This window comes from Triturus cristatus, chromosome 10 (genome assembly GCF_964204655.1).
Source record: "Triturus cristatus chromosome 10, aTriCri1.1, whole genome shotgun sequence".
Taxonomy (NCBI): Eukaryota; Metazoa; Chordata; class Amphibia; order Caudata; family Salamandridae; genus Triturus; species Triturus cristatus.
This window is the reverse complement of record NC_140593.1, coordinates 1,037,338,581-1,037,351,338: the sequence shown is the minus strand read 5'-3', so window position 1 is coordinate 1,037,351,338 and position 12,758 is coordinate 1,037,338,581. Positions and strand designations below refer to the sequence as shown.

The following is a 12,758-nucleotide window of genomic DNA, read 5'->3' as shown; positions in this document are numbered from 1 at the left end:
TTTCTCCATTTCCTTTCCCATTTCCTGCAAGCAGCTTTTTCTTTCTTAAGACTGTTGTTGTACCATAGCGCTGGAGCTGACTTTACCCAGGTCTTGCCTATTTTACTTGGGGCAAAAGAGTCCAGAGCTTTAGTCCGAGAGATCTCTAGCATTTCCAGTGCTGTGTCACTGTCCACACAGTCCTGAAAGACTGGGGCCTTGAACATATTGAGGTTTATTGATAGCCTTAGGTATGTCTAACAAGAATTTTAGAGCAGAATGGTCAGTCGAAGTCAAGGCTATAAGGGGATCCACTACTACATCCTGTGTGTTAGAAAAGATGTTGTCCAATGTGTGTCCCGCTATGTGAGTGGGGCCGAAATTTTTTGGAGAAAGGCCAAGATATTCCATAGCTGCTATCAGCCCTGTGGAGTCTGGGTCAGAGGTGATATCTAGATGATGATTAAAATCTCCTATTTCGAAAAAGTTGTGTGATTGCAAGATAAGAGGTGCAAGTGATTCCAAAAGTGAAGCGCAAAAAGATTTTTTTATTTCCACCAGGGTGATGATAGGCCACAGCTCCCATCCAGTTAGGGCCATGTGACAACTCAAGTTTAAATGCCATCAGCTCCAAGCTAGGGGTGGAGATGGAATCCAAAAGCTTGATGCATGGAGGTAAGTGGGTCGCAATGGGTGGACCCCCACCCTTTTTCCCCACTCCATCCAGTCTAGAGACTCTGTACTCTCCTGGAAAGGCAATAGCCAAAGCTGGAGCGGCGAGCTTATGCAGCCAGGTTTCAGTAAATAAACAAATGTCTGGTTTAAGGGTGTCTAACAAATCCCAGATTTCAGCTGCATGTTTGGGAATGGACCGGGCGTTAAAGTACAAACCCTGCAGATTGAATGGTTTACCACCCTTTTCAGGAGTCTTCTTCCTGGGAACATTGTTGTTAGAACCTTGAAGGATTGTGGTGCGAGAATGGGAATAAGTAGCCGCTTTGGGGGGCGGGGGGCGTTGGGGGGGGGGGTTACTTAAGACCACTTTATTGAATTTTTTTAAATCGAATTGTGATAATAATGTATCCAGGACGGACTACTAACATATCATCAAGGTAAGTAAATGTAGGGAATTGTAAATGTAAAATTTGTTCACATCTTCATAATGTTGACGATATCTACACACATCATGTCACAGATTGACATTGTTGTGGTTTGACTACTAAAAATGCTTCTATATGACGATTATGTGTGCATATTGTTTCTAGAATTCAGTGGCAAAAAGAATATATTGTAATGTACATGGACGATAGAAATGTAGATGCAGTTGATCTAGTATTTGTAAGTAAGATAAGCATTGATGCTCTTTTTGGTATGTGATACAATCTGCCAATGATAATGATTGACAGAAATTAACTTTGTCATTTGAGCTCTTAGACAGCGGTGAGAGCAGATTGTGGCTGAATCTGCTAAGACCCATTTGTATGGCGGTATTGCGATTCATTTTTTTTAACCTTATTGCACTTTGGCTCCTTATCTACAGTCTTTAAAATTGTTTTAGCACATATCCTCATTGTTTGTAAACTTTTACTCTACTTAGCCCATTGTATTTTAATAAGTGTGTGTGAAAGTGATCTCACTTACACTCGCGGGTACCTGTGCTCAGCTGACATCCTTCCCGCCCCGGTCCGACGCGGCAGTTATTGCCGTTAAGCGGAGGGCGCGGAAGGTAGAGCCAAGTACTTCTGCTTTCCGAAGTGGTCGCGGTTAGCGGTCTAGTCTGGGGGGAAGAGGAGCTACATAGTGCTCATGCCAGAGCAGACGCGTGTAGCGGGCACGCTGCTTGTGCGCAAAGGTAAGCCCGTCTGCGGCCGGACGTGACCCGGGGCCAGAACCCCTGTCTGAACCAGATTAGCCCGCAGTTATACTGCCAAATAGCTACACGCACTATGCCCCCCCATTACGGAGATGTGCAAGCATAGCATATTGGCAAGGAACATGCGTCATAATTGCAGTCACTGCCCATTTACGATGGAGACAAACTTGAAACTGAGAGGGGGAGGCGCTAGGTGGCGCACAGCGGAATGGCTGCCTTCGGGTGAAGCTCCCGCAGCCCAGCGAAGAAATCCTTAAAAATCCTTCCTGAAAGTCGTATTTTGCTGCCTACACGGGCCTGTGTGGGCGGCCCGACATCCCTACCACAGTCTGAGCGCTGTCTTATCCTTGGTGGCCCGGCGATATCGGACTGGGGAGCCGCTGCGGGCTGCGCCGGCTGTGGCGGGCATCCCGCTGGAGCCGCGACCGGGAGGCTGCTGTGACGCGAGGCCGGTGCTTCTCACGTGGGAGACAGGCCTCGCCTCCGGATCCGAGGCTGCGGACGGCGGCCCTGCGGCGTGTCTGCGGGGGTCGCTGTAGCCCACGCTGGATACCCCTGGCCGGGGGCGAGAGGACGGACTGGATGGCAGCGTGATGCCCGACGGGCGCGGGCGCTGGTGAGTGGCGCATCCGGCTGAGGTCGCAGCTGAGGCGGCCGCCCTCCCTGCTTGCGCCGGATCCTTGCTGCGGCGTGGTGCCGCCCCGTTCGTGCCGGCTTGCGCGGATCCCTCGCCCCCCCCCCCCCCTGCTGGTGCCTGGCTGCCTGCCCACTGGGGGCGATTAAACGTCCGACGGAAACGCGGATCGGAGGAGGTGTGGGGCCCGGAGGGACTGCTGCCTGGTGCGCTGACCACTGGCCCTCCTGTGCCGGGGCCTCCGTGGTGGAGCCTACGTGTGGGGCTCGCCTTGGATCCTTTTCGCCCCCACCTACCTGGCTCTTCTCGGCTGGCGATCCGCGCAGGGGTCATCCCGTTCGCTCAAGGAGCGTTGCTACCAGCTGTGGAGGTGAGGGGGGTGCTTGTGGGATCGCGATCGGTCCCGGGGGCGGCGGCTGGTCCCCAGCGGGGCCCCACGTAACAGGTGGAGGGGGTTGCACAGGGTGTCTGTGGTTGATCCTGTGACCCGCTGTGCGATCTGGAAGCTTGCCCTCTCCCCTGAACTGCCGCTCCCCCCCTCTTTTGCTGCTTGCCCCCGAGGCCCACCCGAACGTGCCCCCCGATCCTGCTGTGGGAGGCCTGGCAGTGCCGCCATGGGGAAGCCGGACAGCCGTCAGCCTCGCCTTACTTTTGAGACCAAGAAGCAGACCAGGTCGCAACCGGAGGCCGCTGCGGCGGGGTCGACGTCGGTGGAGGCCCCGCCGGGGGAAGATGTCAAGTCCATACTGCTGGACATGAGGCAAAGTCTAGCGACCATAGTAGACAAAATGGATTCCATGCAATCCCGCATGGACTCGATTGTGCATAAGGTTGACAGCCATGGCGAACGCCTCACAGAGACGGAGAGGCGTATCTCGGACACCGAAGATCGAACAACGGAACTGTCCGCCACTGTGGCGCACATGGACAAAGTCCTCCATGTAATAGCTGCCAAAAATGAAGACTTGGAAGCGCGCAGTCGGAGGAACAATATCCGTATAATTGGCATTCCGGAATCGACCCACACGGGCAAGATGGAGGACTATGTGGAGGGTCTCCTGCGAGAGGTCGTAGGCACGGACTCCCTATCCCCCCAGTTCATCGTTGAAAGGGCACACAGATCTCTGGCCCTGAGACCGCCGCCGGGGGCTCCCCCTCGCCATATTATCGCACGCTTGCTGAATTTCCGTGACCGAGATGTCGCGCTTCGGACGGCGAGGGAGAGGAAGACCCTATCCTATGGCGGCACAACCTTCACCATTTTCCCGGACTTCACCCCGGTGGTTCAGGAGGAGCGGAAGAAATTTGTCCAGGTCAAGCATAAACTGCGTGCTGCACAAATTGACTATGCGCTTCTTTACCCGGCCCGCCTGCGCATCACGCATCAAGGGAAACAAATTTTTTGCACTAAACCCCAACAGGCGGAGGAGTTCTTGAAGCGCCTCAAGAAACGTGACCAGGACTGCCCCTCAACGCCGGCATCAGGATGATGGTGCTGGATTGTTGACCTGTCGACTCTGAGACTGTTGCCTGTCAGCTGGTAAGGTGTTGCGCGTGTCCGCCATTGTGGGACTTGATACAGGGACCCATGGACCTCGCTTTGTTCACTGTGAGGGGAGGTTAGCGGAGTTCAGCAATTCTTTGGCTTGCTCTAGACTCTCAGGACTTCATCGTTTTGCTGGGCGCCCTTTTGTCCATGGGGAGGGTCCGGCCCCCGGGCAGGGCGCACTCTTCTGGATCGAGGGGTTACTGTGTATTCACCTAAACTGTCCTCCCAAGGGTAGTACCCACTTGACTTTAAGTTTACATGTTGCTCCAATATGGCATTTGCTATAGACGGAGTTTGCTTCGGGGTGGGGGGGAGGGGGACTGTCCAGATAGCATGTTTGGGATGCTGCTGTGGGTGGGGGGTGGGGGGGGGGGAGTTGGGGATTTGTTATGTATGCTAGTTTTGAATGGGATGTGGCGCTGTTGGCATGGTCTTCTTCACATGGTTCGGGGGGCGGCGGTTGCATTGTATCGCTGTGTTTGAGTCTTTTGGTTTTCCATGAGTGATCCGCAGACACGTAGGGACTCTACTGGGCAGCTTAACTTTTTATCCTGGAATGTGAGGGGCTTGGGGGACCACAGAAAGCGTAGACACGTCCTGGCATACCTGGATAGGCATCACATAGGGGTAGCCTTTCTTCAGGAGACGCACCTAGACCCCTCCAGGCCGGTGTTGTTTGCGTCGCGTTGGGCTGTGCACCGTACCTTCTCCTCCTACTCCACCTATTCGCGTGGGGTGGCCATCCTCATTCGGAAACATACCCCTTTTGTGCAAATGGGCGAGCGGATGGATCGGGAGGGCAGGTATTGTGTTGTCTGGGGGCGCATGGGCGTAGATACGCTCACTTTGGTGTGCTATTATGGTCCCAACATAGATGATCCGTCTTGCCTTCAAACACTATGGGGAGAGATTTTGCGTATCGGTTCCACTTACCTAGTGTGGGGAGGTGACTTTAACATTGCTGTCGACCCCGAGAGGGATAGGGCGAATCCGAACCCACACCACTACTCCCGCTCGCAGGCATATGTGCATGACCTTCTTACTGAGCGCCATTTACTGGACACGTGGCGTTCTAGGCACCCGGCGACAAGGGAGGGCACGCACTGGACTGCCGCGCACTCCACGTGGGCGAGACTGGACTATATCCTAGTTTCCCCGGGGCTTGCTCCCACGATAGGCTGTGTAAAACACCTTGCTCGCACATACTCTGATCACGCCCCGGTCCTGCTGAGCGTTGAATTGACTGACCTCGCTGGCTCCCCGATGTCGTGGAGACTGCAGCCAACTGCCCTGCTGGACGACGTCTTCAGATCCGAAATAGCACAGGAAATTGAGAGCTTCTTCCAGCGCAACGGTGGCACGGTGGATAGTGTTGCCGTGGTGTGGGAGGCTTTTAAAGTCACAATTAGAGGACTGTGCATCTCGAAAGGGGTGGGGGTCCTCAAGGTTTTGCGTAGCACCCTTTGTAAACTCGAGACTGACTTGAAAGACTTGGAGACTGCCCCCACGTTTCATACTGATGCTGGGGCGCAGGCCCGCTTCCGGGAACTGCTGACCGACTATAAAGAAACTGCGGACAGAGAGGTTCGGTTCAGGGGGAAATACTTTCAGGCTCGTAGGTACGGGGAGGGGGAGCGCCCGGGTAAATACCTAGCTTGGGCAATCCGGCCGCCCCGTTTTAACAACCAAATCCTCGAGATCCAGGGTGGTTCGGGGGAGCTCCACAGGGACACCCGGTCTATCATGCAAACATTTGTTGCTCATTATACTGAACTATACTCCTCCGCTCACACTGAACCGCCGGAGCTGGCTCCCTATTTGGGAGAGATCACATTGGGATGGCTCTCTGATGCACAGAGGAAGTTCCTCATGGCACCGCTTGGGATTGATGAAATTCGTGAGGCCATCATGCAAATGGCCTCGGGGAAAGCCCCTGGACTCGACGGGCTCCCGATCGAGTTTTATAAGTCGTACATAGATATCCTTGCCCCGATCTTGAAAGTGGTGTTTGAGGAAGCCCACACGCTGGGAAAGCTCCCCCCTACCATGAGAGAGGCCTTGATTACCTCCCTTTTGAAGCCGGGCAAACCGGCGACCTCCCCTGACTCCTACCGGCCTCTATCCCTCCTAAACTGTGACGCAAAGATCCTCGCTAAAACTCTGGCTAACCGGCTGACGCTCCTTATGGAGGGGCTAGTACTCCCGGATCAGTCGGGCTTCATACCGGGCAGGGCAACGTCGCACAACCTGCGCACGCTGTTTGCCACTCTGCAGAATGTGGCCCCCAGCCTCCAGATGGTGGCCGTCTTTTTGGACGCGACGAAGGCGTTCGACTCCCTGGAGTGGGACTACCTGGTGGCGGTGCTGACTAGTATGGGTTTTCCCCTGGTTTTCCTGGGCTGGATCGCTATCCTTTACAGTGGCCCTTGTGCTAGGGTCTTGATCAATGGTAGGACATCGGAGCCCTTTGGAATCGCCCGTGGGACCAGGCAGGGGTGCCCCTTATCCCCTCTCTTGTTTGCGCTGGCGCTGGAGCCCCTTGCCTCGCGGTTGCGACAGCGTCATCAACATCGGGCGCTGATCTGCGAGCAGAGACAGCTTCTGCTGTCGCTCTACGCAGATGACATTACTTTGTATGTACGGGACCCCCAAAATAACCTGAACCCGCTACTCCGGGAATTCGTCGCGTACGGGGAGATGTCGGGCGTGCGAATCAATTGGTCAAAGTCTCAGATCCTCCATTTGACGGATGGATGTCGGAAGTTCTCACTTGACTATCCCATAGAATGGTGTGAGTAAAATATCTCGGCATTAAGATTTCTCGTGACAGGGAAGAACTGATGCGCTCTAATTACGGTACGGCGTTGACACAGGTCTCCTCCTGTGTGGACCGCTGGATTGCGCTCCCCCTCTCGATGGCAGGACGTGCTGCCTTGATTAAGATGGTGGTGCTCCCTCGACTTTTATACTTGTTTATGAACATTCCCTTCCCCCCGGGCCGGCATTTTTTCAATCGCCTACGCTCGGAATTGATTCGGCTTGTTTGGGGTGGGAAGAGACCTAGGCTGAAGTGGGCGGTGATGACCTCTCCCTACTCACGGGGGGGTTTGGACATACCGGACCTGGAGTTGTATTACTATTGCGCTCAAGCGCACTATGCATTTTACTGGTTCCACCCCGTTGCATTTATGCCCCAACTCGCTGCGGAGGACTGGCTGGCGGCTCCTCTGCCTCTGCGCGGCCTGCTGCATAGTACTCTCCCTCATAATATCTCGGATTATAACGCATTGCAGGGAACGGTGCGGGCATGGCTGGAGATATCTAAGCGAGTGGCGAGCTCGTTCTTGTACTCGCCCCTTCTCCCCATTGCCTACCACCCGCAGCTGCCCCTTCTACAAGAAAGATTGTTTCAAGACTTGATTCGCAAATTGGGGATTCAGAGGTGGGGAGATCTGTTCTCTGCTGGACGCTTCCGCGACCGGGAACACTTCTTCGACGGGTACGCGCCTACCCCTCTGGAGCTTTTCACCTACATGAGACTGAGGCATGGAATGCGGTCCATATTGCAGACATTTCCGGCGGAACCCGAAATCACTGACCCATTGCATAGAGTCCTACAGGCGTCCTCGCCCTCCCACCTGGTCTCCATACTATACCACACAGTTCGCTCTGACGCTGCACTTGACACCTCACGGGCTCGTGGGGAGTGGGAGCGGGAGTTGGGGCTGGAGCTGGGGGATGACAGGTGGTCGTACTGTTGCATACAGACAGAGCAGATTTCTGCGAGCAGTAGACACCGTGTCATTCACTTTAAGTTCCTGAACCGCCTGTACTGCACACCGGTCACCAAGTACAAATTTAAGCTGCAGAACTCGGATAACTGCGAGAGGTGTCATGCCCCACATGCAGACTTCCTGCACTTATCCTGGGATTGCCCCGCAATCCAGACCTACTGGACCCAAGTGTTTTCTGCTGTTTCGCAGATGGTGGACCTGCTCCTTGAGCCCGAACCGGTGCAGGCGCTATTGGGTTATACCAAACATATTCCGCGAGCGAGCCGCAGGTTTGTCACGACGGCGCTGCTGTTGGCGAAGCGGCGGATAGCATGCCGGTGGGGTAGGGGGAGGGCCCCGAACTTTAAGGAATGGCTTAAAGACCTTGTCTACTGACAAGAGCAGATACTGACATACTCCGACCTGCTCCCGGCTCGATCCCGTCCCGCTGATGTTTGGGGACCACTACAATGTTACCTACTGCAATACCCGGGAGCCCTTACGGAGGATGCTCCCCCTCTGGCCCATGACGACATTGCTTCTGATGCTCATGACGCACATCCTGAGCAAGGTGACGGATGAGCTGTTGCAGCACTGTGGGGGCGAGGGTTCTGCTCATGTGTCCCCTGGCTTCCCCCTCTCCCGGAGCAGCTACTCTGCTCTTTCTTCCATGATTCCCATGCCATGATGATTAGGTTGCATGCCTGTTACAAGTGTCTTAAGGGTGGCGGTCACGCCCTGGGAAAGGTATAATGCATGGGGGAGCTCCACTTGAGGGCCCCCCATGCCTACATTGATCGCTTAACTTGTGTATGGCTCTGCTGCCAGCTGTGCATGCCCACTGTCCCTGCGCCAAGACTCATGATAATTTATGTTTTGCTGTTCCCGTTCCCCCCGGACATGCATTGGATGTACTGCTGTAATGATTTAGACCTTGAAATGCCACTGAAGTTCGCTTATGATTACTGTGTGACTGTAATGTTTTGGTACAAAATTCAATAAACAAAGTTTAAAAAAAAAAAATAAAAAAAACTTGAAACTGAGAGAGGCTGGTCAGAAGTTAAGTCTCTCCTTTATTAACTATAGATCCCTGAGGAGACATAAACATGAAATTCATGACTATTTGTTAGATGATCAGCCGGATGTGTTATTTCTTACAGAAACCTGGCTAAATGAGGACTCTGCTCCAGAAATCCTCGAAGCCCTCCCGCATAATTAGGGAATTATTAGAGTGGATCGGCTGACTAATAGGGGAGGAGGGATTGCTATTATTCACAGGCTATCTATTAAGTGCACCCTAGAGCCCACAAACATTGAGGATAGCGAAGCAGGCTTCTTCTCTATTATGGCATCCACAAATTACATTATAAAGGGGTTTCGGATTTATAGGCCTCCTGGGCCCTCCACGCGGTTTGCATCTAGCATTATTGAGCAAATGATTCAACCCTCACTGCGTTATGAGAAAATGCTGTTGTTGGGGAATTTGAATCTTCATTTTGATGAATTGTCGAACACCGGTGTGCAGGAGATCTGCCAGGAACTGGCTGCTCTCCAATTGACACTTAAATCGGTGCTTTCTACCCACCAACTTGGCCACCTATTAAATCCGATTTTTGCCAATTGGGGCACCTTAGAAATTGAGTCCACGGTCCCAGTCCCGTGGTCTGATCATTTTGGGGTTCCCTTCAGTGCCTTGCTGCCTCAGTCTTATTTACCGAAGAAGTCGGGCACCAAGAAAAAGCATAGGAAGTGGGTTAGGTTTTCACTATCAAACTTCAATCTGGCCCTACAACATGGTGGGCCACCTGGCGGTACAGATATTGACTCTGCCTGCGACGCACTTGACAAACGTACCGTGGAGGCATTAGATAGTAATGCCCCAGGGTCCTCGAGAGCGCCTGATAGACAATTAAAATCCGCACCATGGTTTAGCAGTGAGCTTAGAATAGCTAAATCAGCCTGTAAGCGCCTTGAAAGAGCATGGAGGAGAAACTTCTCAGATCTTAGGAAAATTGAATACAAATCCAGTCTTAAAAACTATTACTCTCTCAATAGGAAAGCTTGGGCCACCTACTATAATGATAGGATCGGGACAGCTGAGAACTCTTCGAAGGAACTCTTCACTATCTTTAAAGAGATGTCGTCACTAGCAAGAACCACAGTTCCTAACATCAGCTCAGTGGATTCCTGCAATTTGGTGGCAAACTTCTTTGCGGAGAAGGTGGGAAAGATTTACTCTACCTTCCCTGACACAGCACGAAACGGGTGCTCGGATAGTGATGGGACATCCAACATAGCTGAGGCGGAATGTCTTTGTGAATTGGTTGTCCCCTCATGTGACACTCTCAAAAATGTAGCCTTAAGCATCAAGTCAGGCTCACCTAGAGACCCTGCGACCCCTAAGGTGCTAAGAGGGAGCCTAGAGGTACTAGAGCCTTACATCAGACACCTCCTCGAACTCTCTTTTACCTCAGGAACAGTCCCTAAAAGATGGAAAGAGGCGATCGTCCTCCCCTTAAAAAAGAAACCGAATGTTAGCATGCGCCAACTGGAGAATTTACGCCCAATCTCACTGCTGCCTTACTTTGGCAAAATAGCAGAGAAGGTGGTTAACACCCAATTGACAGCTTACATCAGTAAACATAGCTTACTTCACCCCAATCAATCGGGCTTTCGTGCAACATACTCTACTGAATCGGCACTGCTCCTATCTACAGAAATCATCCACAATCATGTAGATGAGGGACAGACGGTTGCCTTAGTCCTATTAGACCTCAGCACTGTTGCCCATAAAACATTACTTCAGCGCCTTAGGAAAGGAGGTCTGGCTGGTCGAGCCATGGAATGGCTGGGGTCCTTCCTACATGTCCGTAGTTTCCAGGTGTCTCAGGAACCCTACCACTCCAAAAGTATCAAGCTGAAAAAAGAGGTCCCACAGGGCTCCACACTCAGCCCCACCCTCTTTAATATTTACATCACCCCCTTGGCAGAGATTATTGGAAAATTTGGCGTCAGTGTTGTGTCATATGCTGATGACACACAACTGGTGGTGTCCCTAATTCAAGCTCACGATAAGGCAGCTATCAAGTTCTCGACGTGCCTACAAGAACTGGCATCCTGGATGGCTAACAAGTGCCTAAAACTTAATGGCAACAAAACTGAAGTACTAGTGATAGGCAAAGCACCCTCGATCTGGTCCTCAGCATGGTGGCCTCAGACATTGGGACCAACCCCTTCCCCTAGTGATCAGGTAAAGAACCTAGGGATGTGGTTGGATGCCAAACTATCCTTCGAGAACCACACCAGGCGGGTGGCGTGAAAATGTTTTGGGGTTCTGCGAGGACTCCGGAAGACCCTAGATGTACTTCCTGTTACAGCGAGGAAAACTATGGTCCACGCTCTGGTGATGTCACGCTTGGACTATGGGAACGCCCTCTATTTGGGAGCAAGTATCAAATGTGTACAGAGACTCCAATGCATTCAGAATGCAGCGGCTCGTCTTGTCCTAATGCTACCCAGGAGAGCTCCCTCTAACAAGGCCCTTGCTTCCCTTCACTGGCTTCCGGTAAGGGAACTAATTCTTTTTAAAGTTCTGTGTGTCAGCCACCGCATCCTACAGAGAAGAGGGCCCACCTATCTGCATGACCTACTTACCCCATACTCTCCGACTCGCCGATTGAGATCAAGTGGGACGGGGCAGGTTAGCATTCCGACCATCAGAATAGCAAGGATGGGCGGTCGCTCCTTTCGCTTTCTAGCAGCCAAACACTGGAATAAACTCCCCCGGGTCTCCGGCTGGAGTCTTCGGAGACAATCTTCCGGAAAAAGCTAAAGACCTGGCTCTTTCCATCTCTAACCCAATCCCCCCCCCCCCCCATCTAATTTCTCTTTGTTTTCACTTTACTGCCCTGATTGTGGTCATTTTTTGTCGCAGCGCGTGGCCCACTAGCTAGTGTAGCCATGCGCTTTTTAAACTTGTTTATTATTATTATTATTATTATATTAGTAGGTACTCCATGGATTTCCTGCATGTTGGGAGGTGGAGTGATGACTGATTGCAAAGTGAGAGATGTAGTCAGTATTTATTTTTCCTGCATTATTTTTGAATATGTGACGATAAAGTATAACGACTGGCAGAGTAAAGATGATGTGTTTAGGTTTATTGTAGATAGTAACCCACAATTTTTGAAGTTTTGAATGATGGGAGGAGTTTAGATGTTCTGCGCCATAGTACAAGGAATGACAGTGATTTACTGAGTGGTGGAAATGCAGAATTTGTGAGCAAAGACAATGCTATGGGGCAAGGTTGTGCATGTAGAGAACAGGATGACAACTTATTTTATAGATTGATGCAATTACCAGCTCCTTCAGAGGATATTTGAAAGTTTCCCTCACGTCAAATGTTGTAGTTTAATGTAGAATGTTTTGGTTTTTGGTGGTTAGATATCATGATTTTGTGTATGTCAAATCGAGATAAAAAGTGTGAGACTGGCTTGGGAATACTGATGTGCATCATTCTTATCGTATGGCCAAATAATGTTTGTTGGTTGACTTTGGATTGAAGGAATGGTATCCTCAAGAGCTAATGATCTAAACATTTTCCATTGTAATTGCATCAATTGAGTAAGAAAATCTTTGTTGGATGACCAGGAAGAATGAATTTATGTGTTACATACTGAAAAAGGAAGTTAACTTCAATATTAACATCCTTCTTATGTATTCACAATGGGGAGGTGGTAGGTGAGTACCTTGATTTTCATACATGGACTCAGAAGTGAATTGCTGACCGCAATGCGAGTGGAATATTCAGGAAGTATTTCATTTGTCTCCATGTGCTGCATGCTGTTATAAGTTGATAATTTGTTATAATTGGCCTCAACTGTTGAGGTAGCTTTGTGGCACAATAGTTTGAATAATAAGAGTTTGTAAAATTTCTGAGATTTGAGGGCT

At 51.3% G+C, this 12,758-nt stretch overlaps 1 protein-coding gene across 1 annotated transcript in view; it reads left to right on the top strand.

The window, feature by feature from the left end:
* PDZD9 (PDZ domain containing 9) overlaps positions 1-12,758 on the top strand; it is a 243,244-nt gene that overhangs the window by 104,234 nt on the left and 126,252 nt on the right. The gene's annotated exons all lie outside the window — the stretch shown is intronic.